The sequence below is a fragment of the Anser brachyrhynchus genome (genome assembly GCF_964034855.1).
Source record: "Anser brachyrhynchus genome assembly, chromosome: 1".
Lineage (NCBI taxonomy): Eukaryota > Metazoa > Chordata > Aves > Anseriformes > Anatidae > Anser > Anser brachyrhynchus.
In genome coordinates this window covers 176,389,105-176,403,905 of record NC_137694.1, presented here as the reverse complement: position 1 = coordinate 176,403,905, position 14,801 = coordinate 176,389,105, and the positions used below count along the sequence as shown (strand labels likewise).

At 37.8% G+C, this 14,801-nt stretch overlaps 1 long non-coding RNA gene across 2 annotated transcripts; it reads right to left on the bottom strand.

Moving 5' to 3' along the window:
* Window positions 1-3,478: 3,478 nt before the first annotated feature.
* LOC308195954 lies at window positions 3,479-5,486 on the bottom strand. 2 transcript variants are annotated; one of them, XR_013951975.1, is made up of 3 exons: window positions 5,440-5,486; window positions 5,003-5,163; window positions 3,479-4,246 (listed from the first exon to the last, which is right to left on the bottom strand). It is a non-coding gene; the product is annotated as an uncharacterized lncRNA (long non-coding RNA). The 2 variants fall into 2 exon arrangements; XR_013951976.1 differs by having other exon boundaries at window positions 5,003-5,166; window positions 5,440-5,485.
* Window positions 5,487-14,801: the final 9,315 nt, after the last annotated feature.

Here is a 14,801-nt window from a genome sequence, read left to right as displayed (position 1 = left end):
TAGTATTCATTAATGCAATTAAAAAAACATACTATATTAAACAAGATGTAAGCATTCCCTGTAAAACTCAAATACTCAGTGACAACCTACTGGGATCTAGGAAACAAAATATGAAATGAGGTTTTGCTATTAATTACACTGCTTTAATTAAGATTGTTTAGAACTAAAGGTGTTTGTTCTTCAACTTCCATGCACAAAAGCCTTTGCAGTTTGAAACTTCTGTGGTGACCAGACTTCTTGCCTACTCTGAAGAGGCTGAAGGGCCAAGATTGACAGCTCAAGCTGGGTCTCCTAGAGAGAACATCTAGGACTACTGACTAAGTGGAAAATGCAAAGCATTCATAACCATGCATCAAACCAATATTTTAGGGGAACACATAAGGAAAGTAGGGTCTAGAAAGCAAATTAGAAAATCACCTTCCCAAGTATGAAAGTAGATGTGTCAAAAGCTCCATGAAAGGAAATTAAAAACAAAACAAAAACAAACAAAAGTAAAAATTCTGCCTTGATGCTCACTATCTGTTACAATGCTGCTTTGGCTTGCAGAGCTTTCCAGCTGTGTACCAGGAAGCTGACAGTAGGGAGACTGATAATCTGGGAGCATGGCCCTTCACAGTTCTGGAATCTCAGCTACAGTTTCCCGGGTCTGGCTCAAGGTTCTGCCAGATTTGCAGCTGGGATGTGGATGGAGTACACAGACGTGTCGAGCAGCATAACAGTTCCCTCATATGATCTGCAGCATCTTTCCACCCTGCAATGCAACCATTGTTCCAGTAGAATTAATTTTAAACAAACCCCATAGAAAATTTTGTAGGACATAACTATGGAAAAGACAGTGTTGTGCCTAAAACAGGAAGTTCAACAAAGCAGACAGAGGAGAGTTCCATCAACACTTCCTTTTTCACTGAGTCCTGCAGATCTCAATAGTACCAGCCTCTCCTCCCTTCCTACCCCAGCCTAGGCAGTGAGGCCAACTGATAAAACTAGTTTTGTGCTATACTTAATATCTATTCACACAGCCACAGGCTCTCCAGCCTTATACCAACCATTAGGAAATGATCTGGTTTTAAAACTTAAATTAAATAATGACTTATTCATTTATGTGAAATTTATTACTTCATATTTGAGATACAAGCACTAAATTTACTTAAGTAATGTTTTATTAATTTTTTAAAAATTACTTGAAAGAGTAACAAATTCCACTTGCAATTTAAATAATTTAATTCCTTAACTTAGTAATTGTTTTACTTTACATTTCAGAAAGTGTAAGAAGCTCACGATTATGTCATGCTTGGAAACAGCTTTTACCTTTTACAAAATAAAACCATGGCTCAGAGATCTTTAAATGTTAAAGTCACTCTGTGTGTTGGTCTTATGTGACAAGGTTTTGGAAGCAGAGAGGGGGCTGCAGGGATGGCCTTTGTAAGAAGTGTCCAGAAGCTGCCCCCTGTTATATAAAAGCTAGTTCCATCTGTCTCCAAAAATCTGCTGCTGGCCAAAGCTAAGCCAATGAATAATGTTGGTTGCACCTCTATGAGACCATATTTTTAAAAGGGAGAGAATGCTGTGTAACAGCAGCTGGGAGTAAAGAGTAAAAGGATGTGAGAGAAACAACCCTGCAGACACCCAGGTCAATGAAGGAGAGGGAGAAGGTTCTCCATGCGCCAGAGCAGAAATTCCCCTGCGGCCTGTGCAGAGGCCCCTGGCGGAGCAGGCTGTCCCCCTGCAGCCCATGGGTCCCACACGGAGCAGATCTCCACGCTGCAGCCCGTGGAGGAGCCCCCGGTGGAGCAGGTGGATCTGACCTGAAGGAGGCTATGGCCCATGGAGAGCCACCGCAGGAGCAGACTCTGGGCCAGAACTGCAGCCTGTGGAGAGGCGTCCATGGTGGAGCAGAAGGTCTATTGGGGAACCCATGCTAGACAAGTCCATTCCTGAAGGATGGACCCCATAGTACCAACCCATATTGGAGCAGTTCTTGAAAAACTGCAGTGTGCTGGAAGCCCAAGTTGCATCAGTTCAGCAAGGACTGCAATGTGTAGGAGAGATCCCACTCTGGAGAAGGGAAAAGGGTGACCATGAAGGAGCAGAACGTGAAAAGCATTATGGGCTGGTCACAATCCCCATGTCCTGTTCCCCTGCCCTGCTTGAGGGAGAAGGTAAAAGAAGGTGGACAGGGGGACGGTGATTTTAGTTTGTTTTTTTAGTTTCTCACTGCTCTAGTCAGTAAGCAATAAATTACATTAATTGTGTGTCTATGCTGTGTCTGTTTTGCCCATGATGGGAAGTGGTGAGTGATCTCCCTGTCCTTTGTCAATCCACGAGCTTTTTTTCATCATATTTTCACCCCCTGTTCTGTTAATGGCCTACAAGTGAAAATGCGGCAAAAAGCAAGAGAGCATATTTTCCTTCCTTGATAAAGCTTCTTGCCTGCAACATTGATTGAAGAACATGTCTACACCTTTGCCCACTCTATCACCCTCTCCATGAGCAAGCACAGCCACAGTCGCACCTCAAAAACAGAGGCCTGGAAAAGGTTCAGCCAAGAGCAACAAGGATGATCAAAGTTGTGGAACAGTTTCCTTACAAAGAAAGAATCCTTCTTCTTAGTAAGGATTAAGTTAAATAGGTATTTTCAATTCAACATAGATGAATTGAGGCAGATATAAACTGTAGTGGGGGATAATATCATGAATATTATGGAAAAAGTGAATAATTGACAAAAAACAAAATGGGGGTGGGGGGCAGTAAGAGAAAATAGCACAACAAAGGTTCAAAACAGAAGGAAAAAAATGGTGCTTCTTCACATAGTTATGAAGTTTCATTCCATAGGACATTATGAACAGTAAAAGTTGGAATCAGAAAGTAATTGTGCAAATTCCTGGCAAGAAAATCTGCAGATTAAATTCAAGGAAAATGTTTGGGTTGTCCATGTTGGCAGCATGGGGCTGGCTGCAGGGTAGCCTCTGTGAGGAGGGTCCGGGGCTGCCCCATGCTGGACGCAGCTGGTCCCAGGCAGCTCCAACAGCTCCACCACAGGGCAGGCTGGGCTCAACAGCCAAGATGGTGGCACCTTGGGGTAAATGTTTTTAAGAAACAGCAAAATCCTGCATGGCAGTGAGGGGGGGAAAAAAAAAAAAAAAAAGTGAAAAACAGTCCTGCAGATGCCAACATAAGTAAAGAAGCAGAGGAAGAGGTACTCCAGGCACCAGAGCAGAGATCTCCCTGCAGCTTGTGGAGGGGCCCATACTGGAGCAGGAGTAGGCGGAGGGGTCAGAAATGGAGGGGTGAAGCTGAGCCTGGGAAAAGCAGGGGAATGGGGTTCAGGGAAGGTAGCTTAGTTTTTCTGTCTTTGTTGCCAATTAAAATAGACCTGCATGGTGAGAAACAAATTAAAAATTTTCCCCAAGTCAAATCTTTTTTTGCCCATGATGGTAATTGGTAAGTGATCTCCCTGTCTTTATCTCAAGATAAGAGGTGTTTTTTTTGTTTGTTTGTTTTGTTTTTTTTAAATCTTATTTCTTCACACTTTTCTCCCCTGAGGGGGATTGAGATTGCTGGCTGCTGGCAAAGGCCAAGTGACTAGCCTGACCTGGGAAGTCTCTGAATCACTGAATACTACTGGCATAGTATTACATCTGCTCTTTTTTTTTTTTTTTTTTTTACTGCCAAAAGAATCTCACGTGGCTTACCGTCTAAAATGGGACTATTAAACTAACCCATTCAGCCATTCAGTGGAATACTGGAACAACTGCATATCTTTTCAGTGGTGTTCTGATTGGTGATATGACACGTAGACCTAATATCAGCTGTAATTGGTAGAAGAAAAGGTGGCTAGATTTACCTCATAAGAGGTAAGATCCCAGAAGTGGTTTATACTTCCAGTGCTTTGGATTATCACATAAACAAAGCCAGTTTCTAGAGGAGACCAATGCCAGCTTTATATGGCAAAATAATCTGTACCTCTCTCCTTGTACACAGATAAAAACACATTTTCTCACTTTTACAGTGATTTTTAGTCCAAGTCTGCGAATGTAGCTGGAGATGTAAACAAAAGTTCACATGCTGCTTTTACTCACATGGGTAACCTCAATATTTGAGGTGAGATTATAGACTAAATTAATCAAGTCCTTGGAGTTTACCAGTATCTTCCAGCAATTCTTCTTCTGTTTTCAGAAGGCCCACATAACTCCTCATTATACAGTGCAAAGGAATCAACAAGAACAAAGACTTGCAGGATACACCACTGAAAAAGCATAATGATACAGATGAAATAAAGAGAGAGGAGGTACAAATAGTAACAGAGGGATGCAGAAGTGGTTTGCACATTTTTGCTAGCCAAATTAGACTAAAATGGAAATTCCTACAGGGAAGCAAAACACTGAGACTCAATATAATGTAAGAATTATGGCTGCGTTAGTTCTTAAATAATATAACAAAAGCTTTATCCTCTTGGTTAGAGGTAATTTTCTGCCAAATCCAAAAGCCAGAAGCTAAAGACTATCAGGTCTGATCCTGAAGATTTCAACAAATGAAGCCAGACAGAGCTCATTTGCTTAAGAATCAGATTGTGCAGTGACATAAGAAAAATGGCACTGAAGAGCAAGTTAAATAAAGCCAAATAATATAAATTTTGCCTTGTAAAGCTAGTTCAAGATGGCAATGTCATGCAAACTTTGTAGTCCATTCTTTGAACCAGGAGGTGCATCTTGCCCTGAATGCAAATATGCAAGTAAGAACGATAGCAATGGCTTACTAAGAAAGGAAAGTATCCATCATTACAGGAGTTATGCTAAGCCAAAATTTGTATTACTTGATTTCCAGAAAGAAAAAAAAAAAAAAAAAGAAAAAAAAAACCAGCCCCAAAAATACAAAATATAAAAACTAAATGAAATTCTCTATACCACATGTTACAGTACCTAGGCAAAACAAAACCATTCTATTCTACAATGTGATAGTAAGTCAAAAGATTAATGCTAATAACATAAGAACAGATACTCACGAAAAATGCGTATATTATCAGTCTGCCCATTCCTCTCAATAAACTCCTAAACCAGCAGTCAGGAAAGCACCAGCTTGAAAAGAATGAATGGCATTTGTGCTGTGTTTCTGGCTGATAGCATAGTGCCCAGGTATTGAGACAATGACAAATTCCATTGCATGCTGCTGAGAAAGAATTATACATATTGAAGCCAACTAGGACTAGAGTTCCAGCATTTTCTAGCAACCTACAGATCTTGTATCAGTTTTAATTGTGGATGCCTTTTGCCAGGAGTTCAGAAACAAATGATATCAACAAATCATGTGGTGCATCTAACCTTCGCCCCACACACACACACACCTTCCCTCCAGTAAGTTGGCTCACCATGACTCCAAAATCAAACAAACAATTAGAATGTTGAATTTTAAGTCAGTTATATCAAACTAAACTCCAATTACCTGTCTACTTTTCTTGTTTGCTTAGATGAAATATATAAAATTTAAAGAGCTATAGAAAAAAAAAATGCACTAAAGAGAAGTGTGTTTTTATGTTAAAGTCATTCCTGTGAACACCTGTGAATTATTGAGCTTAATTGAGCTACATCTGCTCCTGATTTTGTGAGTTCTGACTGATTATCTGTCCTTATACTGGACTGCATTGTCTCTTCTTCCTTTACATATTTCTTTTTGGGGTACTGCTTATACAGAATGACACCTGAGAAACAAGCAACCAAAAAAAAAAAAAAGAAAGAAAGAAAAAAAGAAAAATACAGCTACTTCTCAAAAAGGCAGACAAGTTTAAAAGGCAGACAAATTAACAAATTTAGTTATTATGGTTTCAATAATAACCCTGGAAAAGATGATAATGACACCAGGTTGTCATTATACTGACCTCCCCAAGATCAATAGTCGTGGATACTCAAAACCATATACAACCAAGGAGAAATGATGGTTTCTGGGTGAAACATTTCTGCTCCACAATATAAAAACAAGGCTCTAGTTACCTTCACAGAAATTCCATGTACCATCACAGGAGACAGCACAAGGCCAGATCAGGTCCTGAAATATACCTTATGTCTGCTCTTTTAATGCAACATGAGTTATACTGACTCATTGTGGCAAAAATCCTACTGACTTCCCGGATCAGAGTCTTAGTGCATCTTTATGAGCCAGAGCAGTGGTGAATCACTATTATTTCAACGAATTTGGATGTAGAGAAAAATAAGAGATCACAAGACTGATCACGAGCAAGACTTTATCGAAGTTCAAGATTCCAACCCCAAACTCCTGTTCTGTTACTGTTAGTCCTGTTAAATGTTATTCTGTTGCTAGAGTTCTGCTTCTGCTCATCTCAGAACTGCTCTTTCCTGGGATTTCCTGCCTCAGTCCCATTACAAATGCTTTATTCTTATTAGAGACCCAACACAATTCCCAGAACAAACAAACATTTGCAGAATCAGACAACTCATGAAATGTCACCAATTTTATTTAGAGAGGAAGATAAAGTTGCATCTATATAGTATGTACAGTTATAACCTAGTAGCTTGAACACTCGTGGTAGGCAAGAAATTCACATTTATCATCCTGCTCAGTATTAGGCAATTTCAAACTGATGTTTCCCATATCTGTACAAAAACTACCCTGATGAGAGCTATACCAGAATCACAGAGTGGCCGAGGTTGGAAGGGACCTCTGAAGGTCGTCTAGTCCAACCCCCCTGCCAAGCAGGATCACCAAGAGCACATTGCAGGATTGCATCCAGGCAGGTCGTGAATATCTCCAGAGAAGGAGACTCCACAACCTCTCTGGGCAACCTGTTCCAGTGCTCTGTCACCCTCACAGTAAAGTGCCCTCTTATATTCAGCCGGAACTTCCTGTACTTCAGTTTGTGCCTGTTACCTCTCGTCCTGATGCTGGGCACAACTGAAAAGAGACTGGCTCCATCCTCTTGACATCCTCCTCTCAGATATTTATACACATTGATGAGGTCTCCCCTCAGTCTTCTCTTTTCCAGGTTAACAGGCCCAGCTCTGTCAGCCTGTCCCTGTACGGCAGGTACTTCTGTCTTCTAATCATTTTTGTAGCCCTCCTCTAGACTCGCTCTAGAAGTTCAATGTCCCTGTTGTACTGGGGAGTCCAGAACTGGACACAATACTCCAGGTGTGACCTCACAAGGGCTGAGCAGAGGGGGAGGATCACCTCCCTTGACCTGTTGGCAATACCCTTCCGAATGCAGCCCAGGATACCGTTGGTCTTGGCCACAAGGGCACACTGCTGACTCATGGTCAGCCTGCTGTCCACCAGGACTCCCAGGTCCCTCTCTGCAGAGCTGCTCTCCACCAGGTCAGCCCCCAGCCTGTACTGGTGCTTGAGGTTATTCCTCTCTAGGTGCAGGATACCACTACCTGTGGTATCCCGTGTGCATCTTAAAGCCATGATAGTGATGGACACATCAGAATGATGCTGTCAATTGAATTTCTCGTTACTGGTGGCCTCCCAGGAGCAGAAAAGTAGAACAACTCGAGGAACTTGAGAAAAATGAAAAAATATATAAGAAGAAAATCAAAAGTGGAAGTTCAAATAAAAAATGAGAATTTCAAAATCTGTTTATTTATATCTGTGTCCACTTGAATTGAGAAGACTATGACTACCAATATTTAGTGCAGCACCAAATGTTTTTGGGGAAAAAAAAAACAACAAAAAAACCACTTTGAGTATCATATATATTTATTTGAGATAAAGTGATAGCAAGCCCTCAGGCAGATAGGAAAAGGCAAATTTTATGCATTATTTAAATAGGCATGTAGGAGAGAAGTGGGTAACAAAATGTCGTTGCTCTTTCCAAATGACAGCAGATGCCTGGAGAGAGTTTGGTTTTCCCCTGACAGGAGTTCAGGGGTGGGGTAGAAATTAGCCTTAAATGTCAAAATAGTTTATTAGCCTTTTGTTTGCAGAACATAGATGAGTCCAAGTTATCTGGAAAAGCTGGTATTCTTTTTCTGGAAATCTCAGAACTTTTCTGAACTATCAGCAAGAACCATCAATCTGCTTAAATAAACTCTTTATTTTTCCAAATGACCATCCTTCTCATTCTTCTTTTTTTTTTTTTTTTGAGAAACCCTTAATCCAAAGTTGATTTTTAAAGATCGTATTGTCTTAGTATGTGAGCTGTAAATGTTAAGATGAGCAACAGAGTTTTAAGAACAATTTTCCAGAGCAGGAAGTGTATGGAAAGGAATGGGGTGGGCAAAGAAATAAACCTGCAATGTATCCGGGGGGGGAAGGGACGGGGAGGGAGGGGGAGAATCCAAATAATATATAGTAAAGATTTTAAATAATACAAAAAATAAAAAAATAAAAAAAAGCATTTCATTGTTTGTTTCTTTTAAATTATTTAATTCAAATCTGGGGAAAAAAGCATTCATGTTATTGTCAACAATACAGTGGAGTGAAATGATTTTTGAAAGACAATTTCAACATGCAAAAATAACCACATTCACATCCATCCCATCCCTTTCTGTTCTAATAATCTCTTTACCAAGTTTGGTCAAGGCTGTTTTTTTTTTTACTTTTCTTTCACTTTTTTCTAATTGCCCCAAACCTGGAAAGTTAGCTAGTATGCAACTGTGCTGGAATGCAGAAATCTGCAAAGAAAGGGTTGAACAACATTTCTGGGAAATCTAAGTGTTTAAAATCATATGGAACCTGTAGCGACTGGTAATAGAATGTATCCCTCTGTCTCCATCTATGGAGAAGGTCATATATGCAGTTTATATCTCATTATTTCATTATATTCTTGACATTAATGTCATGTGTCATGACATCTAGTTTTCCAAAACACAGAGGAAAAATATCAGAAGTCCCACTAGCTGGAAATTTCTTAAGTTAAATATGATCTGACCTAAAATTTGAAACAATTTTTTACATCTTTTCCTGGAAAAATTAAGAGATTTAATATAATAAACTCTTCATCTTTGGGGAGGATAAGTAAAAAAACCCTAGAAAATTACCTTTTACTTGACTTCTGCAGTGGGAAGATGCTGAAAACACTAATTAGTCATTAACAAAGCTCATTTTGTAGTCATAATGCCTCAGAGGAAAAAGGGCTGTTAACTGTTGTTATTATTTTTATAATACTAGAGCTACAAGTTCTCAGTTCAGACTCTCTTTGTACTAGGAATTGCAAAAATACATAATGATTAAAAAAAAAAAAAATCTACCCCAAATAATCTTATATCATAAATTCATAAATTTAGACTTCAGTAAGGGACATCATTAAAGCAGTGAAAATTACAATAGTCAGAACAAGGCTGTGTTTTACAGTATTTGTCATGAAACCAATCGGTTATATAAACACTGAATTCACCAGTATCTCCAGACAGACCAATGGATTAGGTCGGTCAAAGGTCCTATGGTTTCCTTTCATACAAACATTTTCTTTATTCCTGCAAGTAGAAGAATCTCAAGCAAATGCAAACTAATTACAACCTGTCATAACGAATAACTGGATCCACTCAAATTCAACATCTTATGTAAAGGAAGAACTCCCAGCTGATTTATGCACATGAAGGAAATGTTAGGTTTATTTTTATATTTTTCTGTTATTGAGCCATGTCTCTTCTTGCAGCCTGGGTTATCATCATATGAATTATAACTTCTGGGGATATATTTTTAGAACTACTAGTAGAAAAATAACCCTTATACTTGAAAAGTTTCAAACAAATAAGGAATCCTGACAAATTTGACAATCTGCATGAAAGAAAACTGTATGGTAGAAAACACAAAATAGAAAAGAAAATAAAGATAGAATAGCTAATGTGAGGGAAAAGGTCGTACGGGTTTCCTACAGCTGTACAAGGTAAAGCTTTTGATGAAACAAGAACTGCTTTATTCTTTACAATAAAAATGCCAATTCTGTAGTATTCTGAAACTAAGCAAATACCTTTTAACTAGTGGATAGACAAATAAAAAGAAGTAAGAAAAGAAGCAAATCTTGAGATTTGAATTTGCCTTTTTGTTTGACTGACTCAGTGTGACATGTTATTTTCTAAAATTATTTTAATTAAATTGAGCGCATACAGTATTCTAAAGCTGTTTGGAGATTTTCTGTCAAAGTACAATATTACCAATCCTAAGGTTCAAAAAAGTGGAGTGAAATCTGCTACCCCCCTTCCCGCTGACACATTTTTCTTAAGGCTATATTGTAATTTTTTCTTTGACTAGCTTTTTCAAAATGCCCTTGGATGCCTTCAGACCATGTGGCAGCTATAGTGTTGCTAATTCTCCCAAATGTATAAGGAGAGTTTAATATTCACTGAGCAAGCCCCGTTATGCATGATGTTTTAAAGCATCACTTGAACCATCAACTGAGAGAAACAAAAAGCCTGTATCTTCCCCAGCCTCCCCACAGTAATTCTGCTCCAGCATCACCAATATCCATCCAAATCACCATCTCTTCTCCCCCTGAGCAGTGAAATGTATACCTTCAATTTCTCTGTTTTCTCTGTGGTGTTTCTGTTGTTGTTTGTTTGTTTGTTTCAGTTTCTTCTAGAAGTTAATTACCGATGTCTTCCAAACTTGCATTTCAGAGAAAAAGAAGAAGAAAGGGGACAGACTGCTGCCATCAGGTTCTTTCTGTTCCTTCTTTCTCTTTTGAGAGAATAACATTAGACAATTTCTCCTTTCTAGTTCAAAAAGTTACCTCTCAGGAGATGAGAGGGAAAGGAAAATGTTGACTGCTCTTCCAGAAAGGTTTGGAAGCAACCAAGAATTACTTTATTTGCCTTCAAACAATGAGTCTTGGCAATAAATTTACAACAAATTAGTGATTTTTTGTGTTCTGGATGTGTACAGGTATGATTCTTAGACCTGGTGGCAAGAAAAGTAACAACCTCACTAAAATGACCTTGCTTTCAGTGTGGACCTGTCATTGGACTTTGGCAAAGAATGCAGTTTGATTATCATATCTTTATAGAAAAGTTAATTAGTCTAATGGTGAATAATAGTTATGTCAAGGCATTCTGGTTAAAAAAATAAATAAATAAATTAGAGTAAATTAGAGTAAAGACCAATGAGCAGAGGCTAATGGTTATCATAAAAAAGGAAACAGTGTAAAGTAATTACATTAAGGGATAAAAAAAAAATCTCATAGAACATATACTTTGCATTAATTTATTTTTTTTGATAACATAATCCACTGACCAATAAATGATCAGAATATTTGTGAAAAATTCTGTTTGAAAGAAAACATTAAAACACTTCTGCATGTCATAAGTAACAAGATTGTGATTACCTTGCTTTATGTGCTTAATATATATCATTATGTTACTTTACTGCATCACAAATGTTGATATATTCATTCTCATAAATTAGTCTGTGAATACAAAACATATATTGGATGGCCCAAATAAGAGCGTAGATTGGAAAATCTTGTCTGAGCTTACCCAGTGTGGAAATTAAGGCAGCCAGAATTATCTGTAATTTTTCTCAAACTTTTCCAATAATTTACACAAAATTAAAGTGACAAAAAGAATATCCAACAAATCTTGCAAGTATTTTTATTATTATTATTATTATTTATTATTATTATTCTCCTGTAGGAGGATTGTGCTAAATCATTTTGGAATGGAAGAGATTTGAACCTGACATTTCCCTTATGTTGGTTAAGTCTCCTGTGTCTCTCTGCTATGCCACTACATGAAACGCGCTGGGTAGGGAGAAGAACAGAAACTCACTGTTGATTCTATTTCTGAAACTAGACCATTTTTGTCTTAGCTGCTACAAAAAACTACCCAGAATAAATCCATCACCATAAAAGAGACATTTTGCATGTCCCTAAATAATTTGCCTGAGATAAGCCCTGATGTTCCTCTCACTGTTATACTTCAATGACAAGAAAATTCTTCTTTAATTCTGCTGAAATACATTATCCTTCTTTTTGGTCCCTACCACAATAATGATTGTCTCTTGATTTTAAACTCCTCAGGATGGGCATTATGTCTTCTAGTACACTGGTAAATCCATTACACAATGGCATTGTAGTCTTCACAGGGTTCCTGGGGAAAAACTATTCTAAAAATAAACAAAAAAATTAATAAATAAATAAGGTATTAGGGAAATATTGCAGGTTTTTCAAGTTTCCAGGATCCCCAACAGAAGCAGAATAATCAGAATACTTTAAAATTTTATTTATCTAAAAAAGTATTATACAAACAAAAGAAATATTCATGTACAAAACACACAATAATGCATTAGAACAGATATTTTAGGGTAGAAAAATAGAAGAGTACTGCAGCTCAGTTGTGCCAGTTGTTTTTACCGCTCTTGAAGGATGATTTTGAATGGGGCTGGCTTAAGAACTGCCTCAACTACAGCTAAAGAAAAATACTAATTGCAAACAAAGAGCAGAATATCTTCACAACAGGTGAATATTGTTATTAGGGGCAAATAGTGTATCTAAACACATTACTTACATCTGGTCTGGCGTACTAGCTATTAGCGACTAGAAATAATTATAAACCGAGATGCTTGCGGATAGACAATGACCTCATTAATCACTGTGATGGAGATACTGGTAGCTCCCTGCAGTGCGTCATTATAGAAGTGCATCAAATAACAAACAATGACAGCTAGCTAGTAGTGAGTGAAGTCTAACAGATGGTCAATAAATTCAAAACTGGCACATTTTTGTAACTAAAAGGTATGTCTGAAGGCTTTTGGAGTTCTGACAGTCCTTCTCCAGGGCACCAAATCTGGGTCATAAAAGTTAACATCCAGTTCAAGCCCTTTGAATGTAAAGGAAAAGATAAAAAATTAATCCTCTAAAGGGCAATCAAACTGCAATATGCACAAGTTTCCAAATATCACTGATACTTACTAGTTCGCTACCATGAGGAATGCTGCATCATTTCTAGTCTGCCACCACACCATGCTGTGCACCACCACAACACATTTTATGCTAATGTGATGAGACATCACACAGTTTGATATGATGTGGAACAGCACAGTGGTGAAAACTTATGGACCAACGTAATTACTTTCAGATAAGAATTATTAACTCAGCTGGCAGAACTCTGATCTAAATGTGCACGATCTGAGGATAAATAAATAGATTAGATAGATTTGCTGAGAACAATTTGCAAGAATGGATATTCCATTGTGTCTGACTCTGCACACAGCTCTATTTAAAGTGCCTCTCCCTATACAATAGCGCATACATATATTAATCTCCCTCTTGCCCTTTTCAAGACTGCTGCCTTTTATTAATATTTGCTTTTTTTCCTGGTTTTGCCCTTTATAATTAATTAAAACAAACATTTTGGGGTGTGTTTGTTTTTTTAAGTAGCTGAATTGGCTAACATTGTGTTAATGAAATAACTCTCTTTGGAAAGTGCGTTATTGAAGGAGTAATCACAAAACTAGTAATTAAAAATAGATGCCTAGGTCCTCAGCAGGAGTGAAGCAGTTTTAAAACTCTGGAACAGAACCGGTTTCCTCTTCTGCAGCATGGTCCCTGGAGTCCTCATGACCCATTTATTAAGGAAGTTACACTGGACCAGGGAAATACAGCAAAAGAAAAATTGCAAAATATGCTTGCAAATAACAGCACTTGCCAACTAATTTGGCTTATAGCTCTTGCAAGCATTGAAGAGATTTTATTCAAAATTCAAAAAAAAAAAAAAACCACAAACATAGAGAAGACTTCTGCAGGCACAAATATAACAGAGAACATAAGAATGTAGGGTCTGTGCTTTCAAAATCTGAGTAAAGGAAAGGGAAGGCAAAGGAAGCCAAAGTAAACAATGAGCAGTGGAAGATAGAAGTCATGGAGTGGAGTGTTACCACCACAAGAATTCAAGAGGGCTCCATATCCTGGAAGACACTGAGAACCAAGGATGCATCTGGTAATTCTGCTGATTGCCTGAACACAGCTAAGCACTGACAGAATAGATGACCTTTCAGTTTCATTTGTTTTGGAATACTTAACAGAGCAGTAAGATGTCGTTTTCTAAAAGCCTAAAGAAGAGACCTGGCACTAACACATTCAGTACAAGACAAAGACCATTGTGCACATTTATGCTGTTAATAATAGAAAATAGCTGGTGACAGCACGACACTAAGTGAAGAGCAGAGTATTCAATCCATGCCCTTCTTTGGCAGATATATAAAAGTGATCTATTGTTTATAGGCAGGAGAAATAACACAACAGCTTCCTAAGGACTCTGGTGTTTCATTTCAGATACAGAAAGAAGCAGATGAACAAAATGCACATTTAGGTTCAACTTTTGTTATTAGAAATATGCTTGGTGTGAATATGACAAGAAAATTGAATGAATGCAAAACAGCCAATAAATCTGCTTATGAGTTACATCAGACATTTAAAAATCTAGGATCCATAGAAAAGGATGTCCTGTGTTGGGCTAAGGGAAGTTACCAAAATATTTTGAATATCCTACAGTTTCTCATGCCTGTATATTACCTCTATCAGTCATTCTCTATGCTCAAAGAACAATCTGCTTTAAGTAGTCTTAATGACAAGAATCAAAACTGCATTTTTTTTTCTTCAGGCACAGTAGTTTAGAAAGCATATTTCATCCCATCAAGACCAAAAATGTTGCTATGTGACATAGGTAACCGTTCATACAACTCAGAAAATTAGGAATAACTTGTAGCAAACTATTCAGGAACAAGTGATAAGCAGCAATTTTCAAGCAAATGATTCATTCACCAGTTATGAGTGAAATCAGTGAAAATTATGACTTGAACTAGGATAATCCAAAATCAGATAACAGAATAAATTCACTGAAACCATAAATGTAAGT